Source organism: Schistocerca piceifrons, chromosome 1 (genome assembly GCF_021461385.2).
Source record: "Schistocerca piceifrons isolate TAMUIC-IGC-003096 chromosome 1, iqSchPice1.1, whole genome shotgun sequence".
NCBI classification, from domain to species: Eukaryota; Metazoa; Arthropoda; class Insecta; order Orthoptera; family Acrididae; genus Schistocerca; species Schistocerca piceifrons.
Window position 1 is genome coordinate 1,028,501,816 of NC_060138.1, and position 10,006 is coordinate 1,028,511,821.

The following is a 10,006-nucleotide window of genomic DNA, read 5'->3' on the forward strand; positions in this document are numbered from 1 at the left end:
AGTGGAAGGGGTGGAAGATAATGAATTTCCATAAGCAAATTAAACTCAAATCCTATTTAATTGACAAAGAAGTTAAATTTGCTATTCACCCTTGATGGCTGTAAATTCACATTCTAAGTGGATTATCTCTAAATCCCTTCAGCGCAATATTTGAGAACTAAAGCACGAAATAGAAATAAAAATAAAAAAAACACCATTTTCAGTTGAAAGAGGTTGTAGACCCATGTCACTGAAACATCGCATGTTACGGAGCAAACACAATTCTGGACAAAGACCCATTTACCACAGGAAATTTTGACGAGAATGCCAACGCGAGGTAGTATGATTTCGTCAGAAGCTAGTAGTATTATGAAGATCATTCTTATGACTTAATCGTCACGTTAAGATCTCCATATTTGACAAAGACGCATTGCGTGAGCGGATCAGTCGATGTAACCAAATGACTAACATTGTGCGCGTGTTGCAGAACCATGAATTGTAACATATAACTAATCTAAATATCGATAAAGAAATAAAGAATTAATAACATCTTAATACTGACCGACCGCCAATATGAAGTGTCACAGAAGATCCAGAAAATTCTGTTCGTCTTAACAAAGCTTAAATAATGACGAACGAGTACATGTTTCCTTACGGGAATCGTCTGTTAATTAACAGATGGTGAAATAAAATACCATTCCTTTATGCGTAGACTTAACGTTTCTACACCTCTGTAGGCACGCTTCGGGCCACTGTTAAATGGACAAGGGATGCTACTAATTATTGCGCTTGGAGAGCATTAAAGTTTCGGTTAGAGGAAATACTTTGCTGTTTCTGACTTGGTTGGACTCATATACAACGAAAACACACTGGTGAGAATTACTGGTAACGTTTTGCAGAATGGCGTAGGACGATTCCAATAATTAGCCTTGTTCCAACTATCTCTACAGCTCTGAGCAAAAATTGTTTGTAATATTACTTATTGATTCAACCATCAGCAGTTTTTATTTCTTGTTTTAGCGTAGCTAATCCCTTTGTTTTTCATTCCGCAATCAAAACGTTACCGTCATGGCGGAGTTAAAGCGCTGCGTTTACAATTCTGCCGTTCTGAGTGTGCAAGAGAACTCTCGATCGGTGGCAGTACCGTTACTGGCGGATAAAAGCTGTGGAACCGTGCGTAGACCAGAGTTATGACAACACGCGCTGTTAAAACTGCCGGTAATTGCAGCAGGCATTTAACGTTGCCATCGCGTGCTTTTTTTAGTCATCAGTCTTTTGCTTGGTCTGATGTGGCCCGCCACGAATTCCTTTCCCGTACCAAACTTTTCATCGCGGAGTAGCAATGGCAACTTACTGTTGTGTATGCCGTGTCGTGTCGTGTAGACTGTCTGTCAGTATGAATCGTGTTATTGTATTAAAGTACTGTAAAGACATGCACACGCTGTGAAATGTATAGTACGAATCTCATAAAGCTTGTTTATGTATAGTCATTCTATGTATGTAGGCCTAGTTTAATATTGTTTGCGTAACATGTTACGTGAAACTTTCAAAATAGGTCTATACGCTGAAAACAAACTGCGAGGATCTTGAATGTATTAAAATGCGGGTAGCTAGCTTTATATCTAAAACATCCTTTAAATTTAAACATCATGCACATACGTAATAGCAGTTCTCTTTAGTGGTAACATTCTATTACCTTTTCGTCTGCTTTATCAGAAAATACATCTCACCTACAAGCACAAATTACAACCGCAAGGTATTAAACTGTCTTTGGTGGGTAGACCTATGAGTTCCGGTTAGTAAGCTCTCAGGGCTATCTTTTTATTAAATGCCAAATATAGTTCATTAATAAAATATCCAGCTCTCATGGATTACGTTCTAGAATGAACAGGTGTATGTACCCTCTCGTAATATTTGAAACTTCTCTCCATAAATATTTTTTTTCTTTTTGTTGATAAAACATTGTCTGTCACACACAAGCATTTTGCTTTTACGTAAAATTCTTTGAAATTAAACAAAATACTTATCAACTCTGAAGGAGTATTATTAGTATTTTTTAAACAAGTCTGAGTTGAATATTATTCATCAGTTCAGAAATATAGTGAAAGAAGATTATCGGTCTTAAAGATGGCCGACAACAATACAAATAGCATCTGCGCCTTTCGCGTGTTATTAAAAATATTCACAGACACTTCTTAAAGCGTAGGCTTAGAAAATATTACAACATGAGAGTGCTTGAAAATACCAAATTACATTTGCAGCAATCACGTCTGGCCTCCAGCACGCCAGAAATCGAAGAAGAAGAAGTGAGAACAAAAAAATCATCAGGGTATTTGTTCTAAGAATGATAACGATCATAGATATTACTGTCCGGTGTAACAGTTCTTTGTAGGTCATGACACATTTAATTAAAATTTTTCGTAATATTTTTGTAAATAAAGTACGTGTTTATCAGATTTTGACACTTTATAACTCTCGAAGAAGTTTCTCATTGTAAATAAAGTTCACTTTCACGAAAGTTTATCGCACAAGGGTCTGCTCCAGGAGGCAAGCGGTAAATAACGTTTCTACATCTACATCTAAATACATACTCCGCAAGCCACCTGACGGTGTGTGGCGGAGGGTAACTCGAATACCTCTATCGGTTCTCCCTTCTACTCCAGTCACGTGTTGTTCGTGGAAAGAAAGATTGTCGGTATGCCTCTGTGTGGGCTCTAATCTCTTTGATTTTATCCTCACGGTCTCTTCGTGAGATATATGTAGGAGGGAGCAACATACTGCTTGACTCCTCGGTGCAGGTATGTTCTCGAAACTTCAACAAAATCCCGTACCGAGCTACTGAGCGTCTCTCTTGCAGAGTCTTCCACTGGAGTTTATCTATCATCTCTGTAACGCTTTCGCAATTACTAAATGATCCTGTAACGAAGCGCTGAGATTCAATTGCCATTCCCTGCACCATGCGTCAATTCGTTGCAGATCCTCCTGCATTTCAGTACAATTTTCCATTGTTACAACCTCTCGATATTATACAGCATCATCCGCAAAAAGCCTCAGTGAACGTCCGATGTTATCCACAAGGTCATTTTTATATATATATATATATATATATATATATATATATATATATATATATATATATATATATACTTCGAAAAACATGCTGCGATCTGTTACCTAGGGACGCTTCAATCCAATCACACAATTGGTCTGATAGTCCATATGCTCTTACTTTGTTCATTAAACCACTGTGAGGAACTGTATCAAACGCCTTGCGGATCTCAAGAAATATGGCATCTATTTTGGAACCCATGTCTATGACCCTCTGAGTCTCGTGGACGAATAGCGCGAGCTAGGTTTCACACGATCGTCTTTTTCGAAACCCATGCTGATTCCTAAAGAGTAATTTCTAGTCTCCAGAAAACTCATGATACTCGAACATAATACGTGTTCCAAAATTCTACAACTGATTGACGTTAGGGATATAGGTCTATAGTTCTGCACATCTGTTCGACTTCCCTTCCTGAAAATGGGGATGATCTGTGCCATTTTCCAATCTTTTGGAACGCTACGCTCTTCTAAAGACCTACGGTACACCGCTGCAAGAAGGGGGGCAAGTTCCTTCGCGTACTCTGTGTAAAATCGAACTGGTATCCTATCAGGTCGACTGGTGGATGTATTCTAATATCTGTCTTCCTCTACAGTTTTCACCTTGTACTGCTCCCTCTGATACCATGGATGTTACCGCTTGATGTTTAAACTGATGTCCTATCATCTTGTTCCTCCTCCTTGTCAGTGTTTTCCGCACACTCCTTGCCTCGCCGATTCTGCGGAGAACGTACCTTATCAGTTCGCCTAATTTTCAAGATTCTTCTGTGTCACCACATCTCAAACGCTTCAATTCTCTTCTTCCTACAGTCCACATTTCACTATTTTACAATGTTCAGAAATTTGTTCCTCAAATTAGAACCTGTGCTCGATACTAACAGACTTCTCTTGGCAAGGAATGATATTTTTGCCAGTACTTGTCTGCTTTTTATGTCCTCCCTGCTTCGTCGATCATAGGTTATTTGCTTCCTAGGTAGCATATTTCCTTAACATCATTTATTTCAGCATCTCCAATTTTGATGTTAAGTTTCTCACTGTTCTCATTTCCGCTACTTCTCATTACTTTTGTCTTTCTTCTATTTACTCTCACTTCAAATTCTGTACTTGTGAGACTGTTCATTCCGTTCAACATATTCTGTTAATTCTTCTTCACTTTTACTGAGGATAGCAAGGTAACCAGCCAATCTTATCGTTAATACCCTTGCGCCTTGAATTTTAATCCCACTCTTGAACCTTTCTTTTATTACCGTCATTCCTTCTTCGATGTATAGATTGAACAGTAGGGGCGAAACATTCATCCCCGCCTTACACCCTGTTTAATCCGAGCACATAGTTTTTGGTATTTCAGTCTTATTGTTCCCTTTTGGTACTTGTACATCTTGTATAATACCCGTCTTCTAGAGTAGCATGCTACTATTTTGCTCAGAATTTTGAACGTCTCGGCCCATTTCACACTGTCGAATGTTTTTTACAGGTGGAAAAATCCTATGAACGTATCCTGCTTTTTATTCAGCCTTGCTTCCATTATCAGCCGCAACGTAGGACTCTATCTCTGGTGCCTTTACCTTTCCTAAAGCCAGACTGATCGTCATCTAACAGATAATCAGTTTTCTTTTCCGTTGGTCTGTGTATTATCTTTTGTCAGCAACTTGGATGCATGAGCAGTTACTTGCATTTACCTGCCTTCGCTGTCTTCGTACTATATGGATGATATTTTGTCCGATAGATGAACGTTAGTTGTTTAATCGTCATTTTCAATACTGCATTTTACGTTTTCTATATTTCAATTATTTCGCGAGCTAGTTACTGCAGAATTGATGAAAAGATGATTTTATACCCAGTATCGACTAAAAACACTGTATCTTGGGAGGTATCGTCTGTGAGTTTGAAATAAACAGACTTGGTTCATTTCCGTAGGTAGCGGAAAATGTGAGTGCAGAGCGCTCCCGAGCACACCGAAAAACAGTTTTAGAATACACATCTCTGTTGTGGAGTGCAGCGACCAAGAGTTGAAAGCGACTTGTCACTGGGTTGCAGCTTGATGATGATGATAGTAATAATGATGATTTATGGCTGAGGGCGCTAAACAGCAAGGTCGTCAGTGCCCTACGTCTTGATGAGATGGTTCTGTTATTGGCTTTATCGGAAGGGATATCATATCTGCAAAGTTATTCCGTTAATCATTCGTGAGGTACTAACATTTCATGGTTAAATTTTCACTGAGCCATGATGCGAAATTGTTATGAGCAGTACAAGTGTAGTTAAGTTCGACGTGTCGTTACTAATTTGTTGTGTGTTTATAACGTCGTTAGCTACGAAGCTAGGTATAGAAACTGGTTTCGATCATTTACACCGAAGAGTAGTATAATTACCACCACCACTCTTCCTGAGAGATTAGCTTATTAAACTCATCCCGAACAGGCCATGAAGGCCCAAAGGTACCGACCGGCCGCCGTGTCATCCTCAGCCCACAGGCGTCACTAGATGCGGATATGGAGGGGCATGTGGTCAGCACACCGCACTCCCGGTCGTATGTTTCCGAGACCGGAGCCGCTACTTCTCTATCAAGTAGCTCCTCAGTTTGCCTCACAAGGGCTGAGTGCACCCCGCTTGCCAACAGCGCTCGGCAGACCGGATGGTCACCCATCCAAGTGCTAGCCCAGCCCGACAGCGCTTAACTTCGGCGATCTGACGGGAACCGGTGTTACCGCTGCGGCAAGGCCGTTGGCCCATCTTATTAAATGCTTTGTTTTTTGGGTGGAAACTTCGTTTAGATGATGAGTACGTATTTCCATTAGTCCAACACGTGTCACTTTGCGCACTCTGGGATCATGTATTAGTCTTTTCATTTGATTTAACAATTTAGTTATATGCAGTGTTACAAAAACATTCCTCCTTTACTTTGCTTTTCCTAGTAGTTCATTTGATACTTACTTGCATTAACGAGACTCATACTGTATTTTAGTCTTCTTGCGCTCGCACAAATAGATACATTGGCTGTACTGATTGATTACTTCTGCGATCGCACACATAATAAGTTCACACGAAAGATAGCATGCCTTATTCTATACACCACGTACGTGTTACAGTAAACAGGTACAGTGTGATGGTGGCATAGCTTGCAGAGACTGTGTACGCAAATGTACAGAAATTGAAACGTCCCCTTTGAAGAACAATTTATACATGACTGTGCTTAACCTGACACACAATATTTTTAGCGCAACGCAATCTGACTTTCAGAAATCCCTACAAAAGAATGGCCCTGACTAACATTAACCTATGCATTTCACAAATCGCTTACCTCAGAAAAATCTTGGTTACTCGAACTACTGCAATACAGCGAGCGCCACTACTGCCAGCTAAATAAATGATTCAAACTATGGAAGGCACTAACTACTGATAGGGATAGTTAGCAAATGAAAGATATTAATAGAGAACAAACAATGTATTTACCTTAATATCATCAAAAGTCATAATATATATAGCAGTTCATGACAAATTACAAAACTCCGCCATCTCTCTCCCCACATCCACCACTGCTGGCGGCTCACCTCCGACTGCGCAACGCTACGCGCTGTTCACATCCAGCTGCCGCTGCCCAACACTACAATGGCAGACAACAATGCAAACCAGCCACAGACTGCACACAGCACAGCCAGTGATTCTCACACAGAGCGCTACGTGGCGTTACCAATAAGAAAACATGAACAGCCTACTTACAAAATATATATGTTCTTTGTTCATATTTGACTGTCATAATCACAAATCTGTGTTTTCACATCCACTGCACCGTGACAGGCTGTATGCCGACTCTCAAAAACACATTCACTATTGCTGGAATCTTAGAGATGTTTCTTCACTTTCACCTGTTCAGTTTCTTATTTAATGTATCTGTCGTTTACAGTCTAACTGTTAAGATAAATGTACACTGCTCATATAAATTTCATTTCTCATATTGTGTTCGTTAGTTGATTTAATGGGAAATACGTTTGTCTATGATACGACAGAGCTTTCACCAATCAGGGCATGTTGGAATTTACTTGCAACAGTAATCCCGTTCTAAACAGAACTGTCACCTTTCAAAGTTCTGATGGTATGTCTCCGGACTCATAAATTCTACGCACCAACTTCATTTGTCACTTGGTTTCCTCTACCCCTAATGATTTCAGAAATTAGGAGGAAATATTATCTATTCCTTCCGCCTTATTTGATATTTCCAAAGTTCTTAAACAGTGACACTAACTCTGTATTCCCTATGCCTTTCATATCAATTACATTTGTTCCTCAAGCACGTCACTGTAACGTTCTTCCTTCTAATTTCACCGAAGACTGTTTTAACATTTTTGTATGCTGTATCAGTCCTGAGAATACCATTTCTTGTCCGAGTATTCCACATATTTCCCTGCAAACATTACCTTCTCAGAGATGGAAATGGGAAACTAATCTAGAATCTTTTATCCTTGAAAAGGACATGACACTTTTTCAGTTACAGGCCACGTGTCCTGTGGATATACTTTGTGTGTCTTTAATGCAGTGGTTACCTCTGCTTTCTTTATCCTCATGCCATTGATCAATGCTGTATCTTCGGCGTTTTGGGGCCAGTTTTCCACCCTAATGGCAATAGGCTCTCCTGAAACTGTCCCCTCCTCTGCCACCTTCGACAGGGTCGTTGAAAGAACGAGGGTGACTTCTTATGCCGGAAGCCTAGGGTCACCATTGCTGATGTTTGTTGTTCAGAATTAGGCAATGGCTAAGTCTGAACTTGGGATCCACAAAGTTTTCACTACTTAAAACACTCACACGAACGGTTACGGACTTATCTACATGTAGACCAGAAAGTTGTGCTACAAGTATAACGGACGCCTCATTTATTCAAAAGTTTTCCTGCTCTGTTGCAGTAAGCTGTCAGTTTCATCTTAGATCCTTATTTAATGGCAGTTCCCTTGCTCTTGAGCGAAATGGGGTTTGAAAATCCACGATTCCGAAAGGGTTTGTTGATTTATGCTTTATTAATAACTATCGGACACTGAACTTTACGAAACATCACTCCATTTGAAGTGCATGTATTTATGGACATGGCAAACTATGTATATTGTTTTTATTTTCTTGTGCTGAGTCCAGCAATTTTTCTCATATTCACTCTGAAACACATTTCTTTGCTAGCTTGAACAGAAGACGGTTATGGAAGTGCTGAAAATAACATTTGGAATTGAAGTGTATGGTGTCACTGAATACTTGTGAGACGAGGCAGCACTGTTATACTTTCAGTGTGTAAATTAATAATAAAAGAAAGTGAGGATGGTCTCTAGTTAGCAGGACATCTGCTAATCCAGATATGTAGAGAATATAACCTTAGCAGTTTATTGCATAAAACTAAAGTTATTACCTTTCCAGGTAAATACCCAATACAGTCAAAAATTGCGGAACAACTGTACATTCTTAAACATCTGAGGCGCGACTCGTGTTACGAGTATCATAATAAATGATAATAATATTGATTAAAAGCTACACAAATTTCAAGAAATATATGAAGCAATGAGCACAATACTTAAAAACTCGAAAAGATAAAACATAAGTTTTATACAACTACAGTGGCACACTTATTATTATATAGAAGAGAGAGTCGGATAAATAAAAAGAAAGGTGACAGAGAAATTCAAATAGCATAAATGAGATTGTTGAGAAGAGCGATGGGCTGCTCAAAAAGAGATTTCATAGAAAATGAAAACATTTGAAATGAATGTATGTGCCTTTAATGAGGCAATAGCTTTCCAGTTATTACGGTAGGTTGAAACAACATATAAACAGAGCTGGAAGACTGGTTAAGATAATTCCCAATTACAGCCGAAAATGGAGAAGGAACGCAAGTCGACCAAGGAAACAAGGCATTGTACATACGTTCAATGACGATGACGTGTATTCTGCCCAGTGACGCCAGAATTTATGACTTACTGATTAATTTAGGCAAAATGATGTGTCTATTGCTACTATATTCTGGGGAGAAGAATTGTTCCCAAAAGATACGGAGCACTGTGTTTTTGAGACAAGGCCGAAGCTTTCACTGTGCACCGTCTCCTACTATGTCAGGGAACTTTTATACTCACGCAATGTCGCTAATAATTTCCCTAAGGTTGCAGCCTGAAGCGAGCTTCTATAGACTTTCAACATTTGCTGTTTTAATTAGGTTACCAAGGTAGAATGACGTTATTGCAGTTATGTTTTGGCATTACGCACTCACACACTCCCGCCTTACCGCCGCGAGCATGCGTGCCTTTGTGTGTGTGTGTGTGTGTGTGTGTGTGTGTGTGTGTGTGTGCGTGCGCGCGCGCGTTTTATCATGTAGCGTACATACGTGCGTACAAGTGTCACTTGCCTTCACCCTTGCATACTTCTAAGTTCAAGTCTAGTCACAGATCACTGGGCCATCTCATGATATATTTCCTATTCATTTTAGTCTGATTTTCGGTTAGCTATGCAGTTAGAAACTGAGTCGATTCGTCGTCATTATACGGTGTGCAAAATGCTGTCGCTGACACGCACCGGGAGATGAATCTGCAGTGAAGGAAGGAAGGAAGGAAGAACGGCGTTTAACATCCCATCGACATTAAGGTCGTTACAGATGGAGCTCAGGTTCAGATTGTCTCAAAGATGGGGAAGGAAATTGGCTGTGCACTGTCAAAGGAACCATCCCGGCATTTGCCTGAAGCGATTTAGAGAAATCAAAGAACACTTACATGAGGGCCACTGGACAGCGATGTGAACTGCCATCATCTTAAATGCGAGTGTTTCTTGTGAAGTGGTTAAAATAAAATATTCTTTCCGACAAGGATGCGTGGAGTGTATATGAAAATTTCTTAGATGCAGTGTTCCCACCAAGCGTAGTTTGTATCGTAATTTCGATCCACACTCTTTAATGGCTCAA

The 10,006-nt window shown here is 39.8% G+C and overlaps 1 pseudogene; it reads right to left on the reverse strand.

Moving 5' to 3' along the window:
• Positions 1-5,695: 5,695 nt before the first annotated feature.
• On the reverse strand, positions 5,696-5,813 carry LOC124717321 (annotated as a pseudogene).
• Between the last annotated feature and the right edge of the window lie 4,193 nt (positions 5,814-10,006).